Raw genomic sequence first — 14,911 nt, 5'->3', positions numbered from 1 at the left:
TGAGAGGAAAGCATAAGAAGACCCACCAGGTGTCACAGAGCAGACAGGCCCAACCGCAAACCCTAGCACGTCCCGAGGAGTAGGGCGGGCAAGCGCGCCTTCTTATTGGATGGCGGTGGGCAGCGTGCTCGTACGCCCCACCCCAGAAGGCAAGCCCCCTGCGCGCGGGGCACGGCGGGAGTAAGAGTCTGCGGGACCGGCAGCTGTACTTCATCTCCCGGCGGGCCGAGCGCTGAAGGCAGCGGCGCGGCGCGGCGCCTTTGTGGTAGCGGTGGCCCCGCGCGGAGGAAGTTCCGGTCTCCGCGGCGCTGGTTCGGTGGCGGAGGCTGAGGAGAAGGAGGAGCGGGCCGTGGAGGCTTCGCCGCGTAGGTAGGGTCCCGGGACTGGAGAGAGGGCGTGCCAGAACCTGCGGGGGAAGAGCCTGCAGACGGGCCCACTCTAGACGTCGCAGGCCCGCGCGGCCTGAAAGCTGTGGCTTCGGTGTCTCGGGGCAGCTGCGGCCTCGCTCGGAAAGAAGACCAAGCTACGGTGAGGTGAGGGAGGCGCCGCCCATGGCGGTCCCGGGGCGGGGCCCGGCGCGGGGCCCGGAGCGGCGGTAGATTACCGGTCCTGCCGCGGAGCGGCCAGCTGTGGGGCTGGAGCCGGCGCGTGGTTGCGGCTCTGTGCTCGTAGCCTTCGGAGCTGTAAGCGGGCTCTTTCTTCTTGCGGTTTTCCTGTTTCAGATCCAATTCTGAGGCATCACTAGGAAGGGAGCTCTTGTGCTTAGCGCGTAGTCTCGTCCTCAGACTTGGACAGACACAAGGGAGGCTCCGCCGGATCGGAGGGCACAAGAGCTCCGAGCCCGGTCGGCGGCTGGGTAGAACCTGGAGGCGGGGGAGTGGTCTGGTGGGTTCTGCGCCCGTTAGGCAATGAAGGAGAGGGATGTTTTCTCGTATTCACGCTTTAGATTCCATTAGCGGTGTAAATAGGTGTTTTTCTCTTTAGTTTAGAATTGACGTTAGACTAATGGGTTCAACTTTGGGAATGCTTTTTTTTTTTTTTTTTTTTTTTTAAAGGAAGGGCTCTGTTTTGTAGGGTACATAAACCGTGAGCATAATTGTATTTTTTGCATATTCCAGGTTTGCCTGTGAAGGTCAGAGTAGCTGGATTTAAGTGAAGGAGTTCAGTAGACATGCAGGTGGTCACCTGGTTCATTTTCTGAACCCTGGATTGTGCCCTCGGCTTGCTAGTTTCCACCTTCCTATTGAGAAATGCCACCGGTGTGAATGATTTAAATATGTCACCATTACTGAATTTGTGAGGTCTGTAAGGAGAAGTATCGAGAACTGGTGCGTGATGGTAGGACTGGCAGTGAAGAAAGTAACTAAATAATATGTTACCATTTTGGTGAAACACGAAAGTTGGATTTGAACCTTGTCTCAGAAGCTAGCACCTAACTAGATACCTAACCTGCAGGATAGGTCCCAGGTCTCTCTGGATAGTTGTAGCACCTTTCCTTATAGAATTCTATTACCAGGCTGGGCCTGGTGGCTCACGCCTGTAATCCCAGCACTTTAGGAGGCTGAGGTGGGAGGATTGCTTGAGCCCAGGAGTTGGAGATCTGCGTGGGCACATGGCAAGACGCCGACTCTACAAAAAATAAAATAGCCAGGGCCGGGGACAGGTGGCTCACACCTGTAATCCCAGCACTCTTGAGAGGCTGAGGCGGGCGGATCACCTGAGATAGGGAGTTTGAGACTAGCCTGACTAACATGGAGAAACCCCGTCCCTACCAAAAATACAGAATTAGCCGGCGTGGTGGTGCATGCTTGTAATCCCAGCCACTCGGGAGGCTGAGGCAGGAGAATCACTTGAACCCGGGAGGCGGAGGTTGTGGTGAGCTGAGATTGCTCCATTGCACTCCAACCTGGGCCACAAGAGCAAAACTCCGTCTCAAAAAAAACAAAAAAACAAAAAAACCCCCACAAAACTCAACAAAAACCAACATAGTAGAGGCAGCGTTTTGCCTTATGCCCAGCTAATTTTTTTGTATTTTTTTAGTAGAGGTGGAGTTTCGCCATGTTGGCCAGGCTGGTCTTTAACTACTGACCTCAGGTGATCCACCTACCTCGACCGTGAGCCTGGGCAACATGGCGCAAAAAAAACAAAAAAAATTAGCCAGGCATGGTGGCATGCTCCTGTTAGCCCTAACCACTCAGGAGGCTGAGATGGGAAAATCACTAGAGCCAGGGAGGTAAAGGTTGTAGTAAGGGTAGATCATGCCACTGCACTCCAACCTGGGCCACAGAGCAAGACTCTGTCTAAAAAAATAAAAATAAAATAAAAAAATCAATAAAACAAATTGTAGTAAATACATATTTTTATGTATGTTTATGTATATTTTAACAAAATTTTCCCTTTAAACCATTGTTAAGTATACAGTTCAATGGTATTAATTACTTTCACAATGTAGTACAAGCAACACCACTATTTCTGAAACTTTATTATCTCAAACAGAAACTTTGTAACCAGGGATGAGCATGGTGGCTCACGCCTGTAAACCCAGCACTTTGGGAGGCCAAGGCAGGCAGATCACTTGAGGTCAGGAGTTCAAGAACAGCCTGGCCAACATGGTGAAACCCCATCTCTACTAAAAATACAAAAATTAGCCATGCATGGTGGCATGCACCTGTAACCCCACCTACTAGAGAGGCAGAGGTTGCAGTGAGCTGAGATCATGCCATTGCACTCCAGCCTGGGCTACAGAGCCAGACTCCCATCTCGAAAAAAAGAAAAAAAGAAACTGTAACCATTAAACAAGTTAACTTCCCATTTCCTCCTCTTTCTAATCTCTAATCTACTTTTTGTCTCTCTCAGTGTGCTTGTTCTAGCTACTGCAAATACTAAATGGAATCATACAGTATTGTCCTTTTTTGTGTCTGGTTTATTTCACTTGGTGTAATGGTTTCAAGGGTGATCCATGTTGGAGCGTATATCAGAATTTCATTCCTTTTTATGGCTTAATCCGTTGTGTGTGTATACCACATTTTGTTTATTAATTCATTTGTAGTAGACATTTGGGTTGCTTCTACCTTTTGACTATTGTAAATAATGCTGCTGTGATCATTGGTGTACAAATATCTCTTTGGGTCCCTGCTTTGAATTCTTTTGGGTATATACCCAGAAGGGAAATTGCTATATGGTAATTATTATTATTATTATTATTATTATTATTTTTTGAGGCGGAGTCTCGCTCTGTCGCCCAGACTGGAGTGCAGTGGCGCAATCTCGGCTCACTGCAAGCTCCGCCTCCCGGGTTCACGCCATTCTCCTGCCTCAGCCTCCCGAGTAGCTGGGACCACAGGCGCCCGCCACCTCTCCCGGCTAGTTTTTTGTATTTTTAGTAGAGACGGGGTTTCACCATGTTAGCCAGGATGGTCTCGATCTCCTGACCTCGTGATCCGCCCGTCTCGGCCTCCCAAAGTGCTGGGATTACAGGCTTGAGCCACCGTGCCGGGCTGGTAATTATTATTATTAATAATTATTTTATTATATATAATTTTTTGAGACAGGGTCTTGCTCTGTTGCCCAGGCTGGAGTTCAGTGGCACAATCATGGCTCACTGCAGCCTCGAACTCTTGGGCTCAAGCAGCCATCCCGCCTCAGCTTCCTGAGTAGCTGGGACTGCAGGCATGGGCTGCCACAACCAGCTAATTTTTTTGTTTGTTTAATTTTTATTTTTTGTGATGAAGTCTTACCTTGTTGTCTAGGCTGGTCTCGAACTCCTGAATTCAAGTGATCCTCCTGCCTTGGCCTCCCAAAGTGCTGGGATTACAGGCATGAGCCACCACATCTGGCCCATAATTTTTTTTATTTTTATTTTTTTGTAGAAGCAGGGTCTCCCTATGTTGCCCATGCTGGTCTCGAACTCCTGGCCTCAAGCCATTTTCCCTTCTTGGCTTCTCAGGGTACTGGGATTACAGGCGTGAGCCACTGCACCCAGTTGATACTTGGTTATTACATGCTTAGCTTTTTGAGGAACCACCATACTGTTTTCCTCAATGACTGCATCATTTTACATTCTACCAGTAATACGCAAGGTTTCCAGTTTTCCCACATCCTCCTCAACACTTATTTTCTGTTTTTCCTCTTTTGGTAAATTTGTGTGTGTATATGTGGTTTTTTATTTGTTTGTTTTGATAATAGCCATCCTAATGGGTGTGAAGTGGTATCTCATTTGTGTTTTCTTGGTTTTTGCTTGTTTGTACCTTTTTAACCATGTTTAAGTGTACCATTTAGTAGTAGTAAGTACATTCTTCTTGTGCAACCATCATAAAAATGCAGCTTCAGAACTTTTTTCATCTTCACAAACTGAGTTTCTGTACCCATTGAACAATAACTCCCTATTCTCTCCTCCACTGCCCCCTGACAATCACCATTCTGCTTTCTGTCTCTATGAATTTGACTACTCTAGGTGTCTTATGTAAGTGGAATCATATAATATTCGTTCTTTTGTGTATGGCTTATTTTACTTAGCATAATATCTTCAGGATTCATTAATTTTGTAGTATGTATCAGAATTTTATTCCTTTTTAAGGCTGAGTAATATTCCATTATATGTATATACCATATTTTGTTTATCCATTCATCTGTTGATGGACATTTGTGTTGTTTCCACCTTTTTGCTATTGTGAATATAATGGTGCTATGAATATTGGTGTACAAATACCGTTTTTTTTTTTTTTTTTTTTTGAGATGGAGTCTTGCTCTGTCACCCAGGCTGGAGTGCAGTGGCCGGATCTCAGCTCACTGCAAGCTCTGCCTCCCGGGTTTACACCATTCTCCTGCCTTAGCCTCCGGAGTAGCTGGGACTACAGGCGCCCACCACCTCGCCCGGCTAGTTTTTTGTATTTTTTAGTAGAGACGGGGTTTCACCGTGTTAGCCAGGATGGTCTCGATCTCCTGACCTCGTGATCCACCCGTCTCGGCCTCCCAAAGTGCTGGGATTACAGGCTTGAGTCACCGCGCCTGGCCACCTTTTTTTTTTTTTTTTTTTGAGACTAAGTGTTGCTCATGTCGTCTGGGCTGGAGTGCAGTGGCGCGATCTTGACTCACTGCAACTTCTGCCTCCCAGGTTCAAGTGATTCTCCTGCCTCAGCCTCCTGAGTAGCTGGGATTACAGATGTGTGCCACCCTGCCTAGCTAATTTTTGTATTTTTAGTAGAGAAGGAGTTTCGCATGTTGGCCAGGCTGGTCTTGAACTTCTGACCTCAGGTGATCCACCTGCCTTGGCCTCCCAAAGTGGTGGGATTACAGGTGTGAGCCACCGAGCCCAGCCACAAATATAAAGTCTTGACTTTCATTTCTTTTGGGAGTATATATACTCAGAAATGAATCGACAGTTGACAGGTCAAATGGTAATTCTATGTGTAATTTTTTTTTTTTTTAGACAGTGTCTTACTTTGTTGTCCAGGCTGGAGTGCAGTGGTTCAGTCACAGCTGTCTGCAGCCCTGACCTTCTCGGTTCAAGCTATTCTCTCACCTCACCCTCTTGAGTAGCTGAGACTACACGTGCACGCCACGACGGTTAGCTAATTATTTTATTTTATTTTTGTAGCTGTGGGATTTTGCTGGGTTGCCCAGGCTTTATGTGTCATTTTTTGAGGAACTGCCTTACTGTTTTCCCACACTGGCTGCACCATTTTACATTCTATCAGCAGTGCACAAAGGTTTTGTTAAAGACTGAATTGTGTCCCCCTGAAAATTCATGTGTTGAAGCCCTAAGTCCCAGTGTGACTGTATTTGGAAATAGGACCTTTAAAGAGAAATTAAAAAGTTAGAAGGTATCACAAGGAGCCGGGCGCGGTGGCTCACATCTGTAATTGCAGCACTTTGGGAGGCCAAGGCAAGTGGGTCACAAGGTCAGGAGATCGAGACCATCCTGGCTAACTCGGTGAAACCCCACCTCTACTGAAAATACAAAATATTAACTGGGTGTGGCAGCGTGCGCCTGTAGTCCCAGCTGCTGGGGAGGCTGACAACTTGATCTTGGACTTCCAGCCTCCAGAGCTGTGAGAATAATTTCTGTGGCTTAAGCCTCCCAGTCCATGGTATTTTGTTATGACAGTCCTAGCCTACTGTATAATACAGGTTTCAGTTCAGTTTCTCTGCATCCTCCACATCCTGGCCAACACTGGTTATTTTCTTTCTTCGTTTTTTTTTTTTTTTTTGGAGACAGAAAATCTCACTCTGTTGCACAGGTTGGAGTGCAGTGACACAATCTTGACTCACTGCAACCTCCGCCTCCCTGGTTCAAGTGATTCTCCTGCCTCTGCCTCCTGAGTAGCTGGGATTACAGGTACCCGCTGCCACGCCCAGTTAATTTTTGCGTTTTAGTTGAGATGGCGTTTCTCCATGTTGGCCAGGCTGGTCTTGAACTCCTGACCTCAGGTGATCTGCCAGCCTCGGCCTCCCAAAGCATTGGGATTATAGGCATGAGCCACCGGGCCCGGCATTTTCTTTATTTTTGAGACAGAATCTCACAATCTGTTGCCCATGCTGGAGTGAAGTGGCATGATCTCGGCTCATCGCAACCTCTGTCTCCCAGGTTGAAGAGATTCTTGTGCCTCAGCCTCCCGGGTAGCTGGGATTACAGGCGTGTGCTGCCATGCCTGGCTAATTTTTGTATTTTAGTAGAGACAGGGTTTCACCATATTGTCCAGGCTGGTCTTGAACTCCTGACCTCAAGTGATCTGTCCACCTTGGCCTCCCAAGGTGCTAGGATTACAGGTGTGAGCCACCTCACCTGGCCTATTTTCTGTTTTTTTCCCCCCCAACAGTAGCTATCCTAGTGGATGTGAAGTGGTATCTTATTGTGGTTTTGATTTGCATTTCCCTGATGATAAGTGATGTTGAGCATCTTTTCATGTTCTCATTGGCTATTTTGCATACCCTCTTTTGGAGAAGTATCTATTCAGGTTTTTTGTTGATCATTTTAAAATGGGATTTTTGAGCTGGTTGTGGAGGTGCACACCTGTAGTCCCAGCTGCTTGGGAGGCTGAGGTAGGTGGATCTCTTGAGCCCAGGTGTTTGAGGGTACAGTGAGCTGTGATTGCACCACTGGACTCCACCCTGGGTGAGAGAGTGACCCAGTCTCTAAAAATAAAATAAAATTAGGTTTTTGTTTTTGTTGTTGAGTTTTAGAAGTCCTTTATACACTCTAGATATTAATTCCTTATCAGATATTTGACTTACAAATATTTTCTCTCTGTGGTTATCTTTATACTCTGTTGATAGTGTCCTTTGATGCACAGAGGTTTTAATTTTGATGAAGTCCAATTTATCATCTTTTTAAAAAATCTGTGCCTCATCTGCAAATTATTACCAATCAAAAGTCATGAAACTTTCCCCCTAAGATTTTATAGTTTTAGCTCTTGTGTTTGGGTCTTTGATCCATTTTGAGTTAATTTTTTGTATATTTTGTTCTGTAAGTCCCACTTTATTGTTATGCATGTGGATATTCAGTTTTCGGAGTGCCATTTTCCATTTGGGAACAAGATTGTACTTTCCCCATTGGATGTTCTTGACACCTTTGTTGAAAATTAATTGCCTGGAGTTCAAGACCAGCCTTGCCAACACGGCAAAATCCCGTCTGTACTAAAAATACCAAAATTCGCTGGGCGTGGTAGTGCGTGGCTCTATTCCCAGCTACTCAGGAGGCTGAGGCAGGAGAATCGCTTAAACTGGGAGACGGAGGCTGCAGTGAGCTGAGATTGCGCCACTGCCCTCTAGCCTGGGCGACAGAGTGAGAAGTGAGAATCTGTTTCAAAAAAAAAAAAAAAGAAAATTGACCATATATGTGAGGATTTATTTCTGGTCACTCCATTCAGTTGATTGGTCTTTATGTCTATCTTTATGTCCTTACTGCACTGTTGTGATGGCTGTAGCTAAATGGGACACCTAAAAATGGTTAAAATAGGCTGGGCACGGTGGCTCACGCCTATAATCTTAGCACTTTGGGAGGCTGAGGCAGGCAGATTGCCTGTGCTCAGGAGTTCGAGACCAGCCTAGGCAACATGATGAAACCCCGACTTTACTAAAATACAAAAATTAGGCGGGTGTAGTGTGTGCCTGTAATTCCAGCTGCTCAGGAGGCTGAGGCACAAGAATTGCTTGAGACCGGGTACGGTGGCTCACGCCTATAATCCCAGCACTTTGGGAGGCCGAGGCAGGCAGATCACGAGATCAAGAGATCGAGACCATCCTGGCCAACGTGATGAAACCCAGTCTCTACTAAAAATACAAAAAATTAGCCGGGTGTTGTGGCGTGCATCTGTAGTCTCAGCTACTTGGGAGGCTGAGGCAGGAGGATCACTTGAACCCGAGAGGTGGAGGTTGTAGTGAGCCAAGATTGCGCCACTATATTCCAGACTGGCGACAGAGCGAGACTCTGTCTTAAAAAAGAAAAAAGAAAAAAAAAAAAAAAAGAATTGCTTGAACCCAGGAGCTAGAGGTTGCAGTGAGCTGAGATTGCACTATTGCACTCCAGCCTGGGCAACAGGGTGAGACTATTTACATACCCAATTTTTTTTTTTTTTTTTTTTGAGATGGAGTCTCACACTGTCACCCAGGCTGGAGTGCTATGGCATGATTTCGGCTCACTGCAACATCCACCTCCTGGATTCAAGCAATTTTCCTGCCTCAGGCTTTCAAGTAGCTGGGTTACAGGCACCTGCCACCATGCCTAGCTAATTTTTTGTATTTTTAGTAGAGATGGAGTTTCACTATGTTGGCCAGGCTGATCTCAAATTCCTGACCTCGTGATTCGCTGGCCTCGGCCTCCCAAAGTGCTGGGACTACAAGTGTGAGCCACTGCACCCGATCATACCCAAATATTTTACCATAATTATAAAATAATTTATTATTTTTATTTTTTCCTTTTAAATTCTTCAATCTTCTTTTGTTAATGCTCTGCTGAATTATAAAAAAATTATGAAATAAAAAGAATAGGTCTTGTTGATTCTTCTTTTTACTTACCTCCCCCCTATTTACCCCCTCTTACTTTATCAAAGAAAACACTTCATTTGAAGCTTAACTGAAGTACATTCTCCCAGAGAGGAAAATCCTTCAGGACAACAATTTTTATTTTTATTTTTTCTGCTTGTTTTTTTGAGATGCAGTCTCATTGTGTCGCCGAGGCTGGAGTGCAGTGGCGCGATCTCAGCTCATTGCAACCTCCACCTACCGGGTTCAAGCAATTCTGCCTCAGCCTGCCAAGTAGCTGGGACTACAGGCACCTGCCACCACGCCCAGCAAATTTTTGTGTTTTTAGTAGAGACGGGGTTTTACCATGTTGGCCAGGATGGTTTCAATCTCATGACCTTGTGATCTGCCCACTTTGGTCTCCCAAAGTGCTGGGTATGCAGGTATGAGCCAAGGCGATCGGCCAATTTTTTGTATTTTTAGTAGAGACAAGGGTTCACCGTGTTCGCCAGGATGGTTTTGATCTCCTGACCTTGTGATCCGCCCATCTCTCAAACTGCTGGGCGTATAGGCCTGAGCCACTGCGCCCAGCCTTTTAATTTTTTTATTTTATTTTATTCTCAATCTCCTGGGTAGCTGGGATTACAGGCGCATACCACCACGCTCAGCTAATTTATGTATTTTTAGTAGAAATGGGGTTTCGCCATGTTGGCCATGCTGGTCTTGAATTCCTGGTCTCAAGTGTTATCTGCCTGCCTCCGTCTCCTCAAGTGCTGAGATTACAGGCATGAGCTACTGCGCCCAGACTACACTTAAAATTTTCAAATTGTGATCTCTTGGGGGGCAAGGGTGCTTCTTGCAGCCACTAATTCCAGCTCTTGAGTGCATATTAAAGTTGCTACTGTTTAAAAACTTGTAGTTGGATCCAGGGAGTGGGTAGGTGGTCAGAGTAACCCTTGCTTCTTGGTGTCTCCTTGATGCTCTTAGCTGAATGTCCTGTGTAGCCCACAACATTTACTTAGGGAAAAAGAATGAAAGGCAAAGCATTAAAAATAGAATTACCATATGATCTAGCAATTTTACTTCTGGATATATATCCAAAATAATTGAAAACAAAGAAAAAGAAAAACAGAGTCTCGACGAGATATTTCTATCCATGTTCACAACAGCATTATTCACATTAGCTAAAATGTGGAAGCAACCCAACTATTCATTGATGGATGAATAGAAAAGGAAAATGTGGTATGTACATGTAACTGAAAATTATTCAGTGTTAAAAAGGAAGGTAGGCCGGGCGCGGTGGCTCAAGCCTGTAATCCCAGCACTTTGGGAGGCCGAGATGGGCGGATCACGAGGTCAGGAGATTGAGACCATCCTGGCTAACACTGTGAAACCCCGTCTCTACTAAAAAATACAAAAAACTAGCCGGGCGAGGTGGCGGCGCCTGTAGTCCCAGCTACTCAGGAGGCTGAGGCAGGAGAATGGCGTGAACCCGGGAGGCGGAGTTTGCAGTGAGCTGAGATCCGGCCACTGCGTTCCAGCCTGGGCGACAGAGCGAGACTCCGTCTCAAAAAAAAAAAAAAAAAAAAAGAAGGTAATTCTGACATATGCTACAACATGGATCAACCTTGAGGATATTATGCTAAGTGAAATAAGCCAGTCATGTAAAAGACAAATACCATATAATTTCACTTATATGAGACACTTTGAGTAGTCATAATCATAGAAACAAAATGGTTGTCAGGGATGGTGTGAGGGATGAATCAGCAGTTACTATTTCTTTTTTTTGTTTTTGTTTTTTGAGATGGGTTCTTGCTCTGTTGCCCAGGTTGGAGTGCAGTGGTGTGATCTTGGCTCACTGCAACCTCCGCCTCCCAGGTGCAAGCAATCCTCCAACGTCAGCCTCCTCAGTAGCTGGGACTACAGGTATGTTCCACCTCGCCTGGCTAATTTGTGTGTGTGTGTGTGTGTGTGTGTGTGTGTGTGTGTGTGTGTGTGTATGTGTAGACAAGGTTTTGCCATATTGCCCAGGCTGGTCTCGAACTCCTGAGCTCAAGCAGTCCACCTTTTTCAGCTTTCCAAAGTGCTGGGATTACAGACAAGGGCCACTGTGCCTGGCCTTTACTATATTTTATTTTATTTATTTATTTATTTTTATTTATTTTGAGATGAAGTCTTACTCTGTTGCCCAGGCTGGAGTGCAGTGGCGCAATCTTGGCTCACTGCATCCTCTGCCTCCCAAGTTCAAGTGATTCTCCTGCCTCAGCCTCAAGTTATTATTATTATTATTATTTTGTTTTCTTGAGACGGAGTCTCACCCTGTTGCCCAGGCTGGAATGCAGTGGCGCAAATTCGGCTCACTGCAACCTCCACCTCCTGGGTTCAAGTGATTCTCCTGCCTCAGCCTCCCTAGTAGCTGGGACTACAGGTGCCCGCCACCACGCCTGGCTAATTTTTGTACTTTTAGTAGAGACAGGGTTTCACCATTTTGGTCAGGCTGGTCTTGATCTCCTGATCTTGTGGTCTGCCTGTCTCGGCCTCCCAAAGTGCTGGGATTATAGGCGTGATCCACCATGCCCTGCTTTATTATTATTATTATTATTTATTTTTATTTTTATTTTTTTGTCTGAGACGGAGTCTTGCTCTTTCACCCAGGCTAGAATGCAGTGGCACGATCTTGGCTCAGTACAACCTCTGCCTCCCGGGTTCAAGTGATTCTACTGCCTCAGCCTCCCAAGTATCTGGGACTACAGGTGCGTGCCACCATGCCCAACTAATTTTTGTATTTTTAGTAGAGATGGGTTTTCACTGTGTTGGTCAGGATGGTCTCGATCTCTTGACCTTGTGATCCACCCGCCTTGGCCTCCCAAAGTGCTGGGATTACAGGCATGAGCCAGTGCGCCTGGCCCCAATTTTTATATTTTTAGTAGAGATGGGGTTTCAGCATGTTGGCCAGGCTGGTCTCAGACTCCTGACCTCAAGTGATCTGTCCACTTCAGCCTCCTAAAGTGCTGGCATTACAGATGTGAGCACCGTGCCCAGCCCCTTTACTATATTTTATTTTATTTTATTTTATTTTTTTTTGAGACGGAGTCTCGCTCTGCCGCCCAGGCTGGAGTGCAGTGGTCGGATCTCAGCTCACTGCAAGCTCCGCCTCCCGGGTTCACGGCATTCTCCTGCCTCAGCCTCCCAAGTAGCTGGGACTACAGGCGCCCGCCACGTCGCCCGGCTAGTTTTTTGTATTTTTAGTAGAGACGGGGTTTCACCGTGTTAGCCAGGATGGTCTCGATCTCCTGACCTCGTGATCCGCCAGTCTCGGCCTCCCAAAGTGCTGGGATTACAGGCTTGAGCCACCGCGCCCGGCCTACTATATTTTAAATTAGGTTACTTTTTTTTTTTTTTTGGAGACAGAGTCTTGTTGCCCAGGCTAGAGTACAATGGTGCCATCTCAACTCACCACAACCTCTGCCTCATGGGTTCAAGTGATTCTCCTGCTTCAGCCTCCTGAGTAGCTGGGATTACAGGCATGAACCACCACGCCAGCTAATTTTGTATTTTTGGTAGAGATGGGGTTTCTCCATGTTGATCAGGCTGGTCTCAAACTCCCGACCTCAGGTGATCCACCTGCCTCGCCTCCCAAAGTGTTGGGATTACAGGCGTGAGCCACTGCGCCTGGCCTATTTTTCTTTTTGTTACTGAGTTGAAATCGTTTTTTATATATTTTAGATACAAGTCACTTATCAAATATGTAATTTGCACAAAGTTTCTCTCATTTAAACCAAAAAATTATACAGATGGGGGTTTTACTGTGTTGCCCAGGTTGGTCTTGAACTCCTGGTCTCAAGTGATCCTCTGACCTTGGCCTCAAAAAGTGCTGTGATTATGGACATGAGCCGATGTGCCCAGCTTACCTTTTTTTCTTTTCTTTTCTTTTTTTTTTTTTTTTTTGAGACAGGGTCTTGCTCTGTTGCCCAGGCTGGAGTGCAGTGGTACAATCATGGCTTACTTCAGGCTGAAACTGCCATGCTCAAGTGATCCTCCCACTTTAGCCTCCCAAGTAACTGGGACCATAGGGGTGTACCATCACACCTTGCTAATTTTTTTTTTTTTTTTTGAGATGGAGGCTTGCTCCGTCCTAGAGTGGAGCGATCTTGGCTCACTGCAAACTCCCCCTCCCAGGTTCAAGCGATTCTCCTCCCTCAGCCTCCTAAGTAGCTGGGACTATAGGTGTGTGTTACCACGCCCAGCTAATTTTTGTATTCTGAGTAGAGATGGGATTTCACCACGTTGGCCAGGCTGGTCTCGATCTCTTGACCTTGTGATCTGCCTGCCTCAGCCTCCCAAAGTGCTGGGATACCAGATGTGAGCCACTGTACCCAGCCTTTTATTTATTTATTTATTTATTTGAGACAGTCTCACTCTGTCGCCCAGGCTGCAGTACAGTGACACATTCTCAGCTCACTGCAACCTCTGCCTTCTGGGTTCGAGTGATCCTCCTGCCACAGCCTCCTGAGTAGCTGGAATTACAGGCATGTGCCACCATGCCTGGCTAATTTTTGTATTTTTAGTAGAGACGAGGTTTCACCATGTTGGCCTACCTGGTCTTGAATTCCTGACCTCAGATAATCTGCCCGCATCAGCCTCCCAAAGTGCTGGGCTTACAAGCGTGAGCCACCACGCCCAGCTGGACCTGGCTAATTAAAAAACAAATTTTATAGGCTGGGCGGGGTGGCTCAGACCTGTAATCCCAGTACTTTGCGAGGTGGAGGCGGGGTAATCGCTTGAATCAGGAGTTTGAGACCAGCGTGGGCAACATGACGAAACCCTGTATCTACCAGAAATACACAAAAAAATTAGCCGAGCATGGTCGTGCATGTTTGTAGTCCCAGCTACTGAGGAGGCTGAGGTGGGAGGATGACTTGAGCCAGGGAGGCAGTGGTTACAGTGAGCTGAGAATGTGCCACTGCACTCCAGCTTGGGTGACAGAGTGAGATAAGGTCTCAGAAAAAAAAAAAAGTTTGTAGAGACAAGGTCTCAGTATTTTGCCCAGGATGTTCTCAAACTTCTGGGCTCAAGCCATCCTTGTGCCTCAACCTCCCAAAGTATTGGAATTACAGGTGTGAGCCACTGTGTCTGGCCTATGTATAGACTCTTAATTCTTTTTTCTTGGTCTGTATGTCTATACTATGTCAGTGCCTTGCTGTCTTGATTACTGTAGCTTTGTGGTGAGTTTTGGAATTGGGAAGTGTCAGTCCTCTAACTTTGTTGTATATATTCTTTTCTGTTTTGCTCAGATATTACCGGGTTGCAAATATTTTGCACACCTTTTTTTTTTTTTTTTGAGATGGAGTCTTGCTCTGTCACCCAGGCTGGAGTGCGGTGGCGTGATCTTGGCGCACTGCAAGCTCCGCCTCCCAGGTTTACACCATTCTCCTGCCTTAGCCTCCCTAGCAGCTGGGACTACAGGCACACTCCGCCACGCCCGGCTAATTGTTTTGTATTTTTAGTAGAGATGGGGTTTCACCGTGTTAGCCAGGATGGTCTCGATCTCCTGATCTTGTGATCCACCCGCCTTGGCCTCCCAAAGTGCTGAGATTACAGGTGTGAGCCACTGCGCCTCGCCTTGCACATGTTTTTAAAACTTAATACATTAATAGCTTATCCTGTATCGATTAACATAACTACTTTATTTATTCTTAGAGTTGCATAGTGTTTTTTTTTTTTCTTTTGGTTTTGAGACTGAGTCTCGCTCTGTTGCCCAGGCTGGAGTGCAGTGGTGTGATCTTGGCTTAAGCAGCCTCTGCCTCCTGGGATCAAGCCTCAGGATCCTCCTACCTCAACCACTGCAGTATTTGGGACTACAGACACCTGCTACCACACCCAGTTAATTTTCATATTTTTTGTAGATACAGGGTCTCTATTGATGTGCATTTATGCTTTATTTTATATA

General features: G+C 46.2%; 1 protein-coding gene across 5 annotated transcripts in view; it reads left to right on the top strand.

Moving 5' to 3' along the window:
• Positions 1-208: 208 nt before the first annotated feature.
• RBM6 (RNA binding motif protein 6) overlaps positions 209-14,911 on the top strand; it is a 127,198-nt gene continuing 112,495 nt past the window's right edge. The window contains exons 1-2 of one of the 5 annotated variants that reach the window (XM_030939015.1): positions 209-533; positions 5,429-5,565. The gene's annotated coding sequence lies outside the window, so the exon portion shown is untranslated. Of the gene's footprint in view, positions 534-5,428; positions 5,566-11,671; positions 11,715-14,911 lie in introns of those variants that run through there. The other 4 variants (XM_030939070.1, XM_010369412.2, XM_030939147.1 and 1 more) reach the window with 4 other exon arrangements.

The sequence above is a fragment of the Rhinopithecus roxellana genome, chromosome 1, assembly GCF_007565055.1.
Source record: "Rhinopithecus roxellana isolate Shanxi Qingling chromosome 1, ASM756505v1, whole genome shotgun sequence".
In the NCBI taxonomy this organism is placed as follows: Eukaryota; Metazoa; Chordata; class Mammalia; order Primates; family Cercopithecidae; genus Rhinopithecus; species Rhinopithecus roxellana.
The sequence above is the reverse complement of the archived record's forward strand: the minus strand, read 5'-3'. Positions and strand labels throughout refer to the sequence as shown.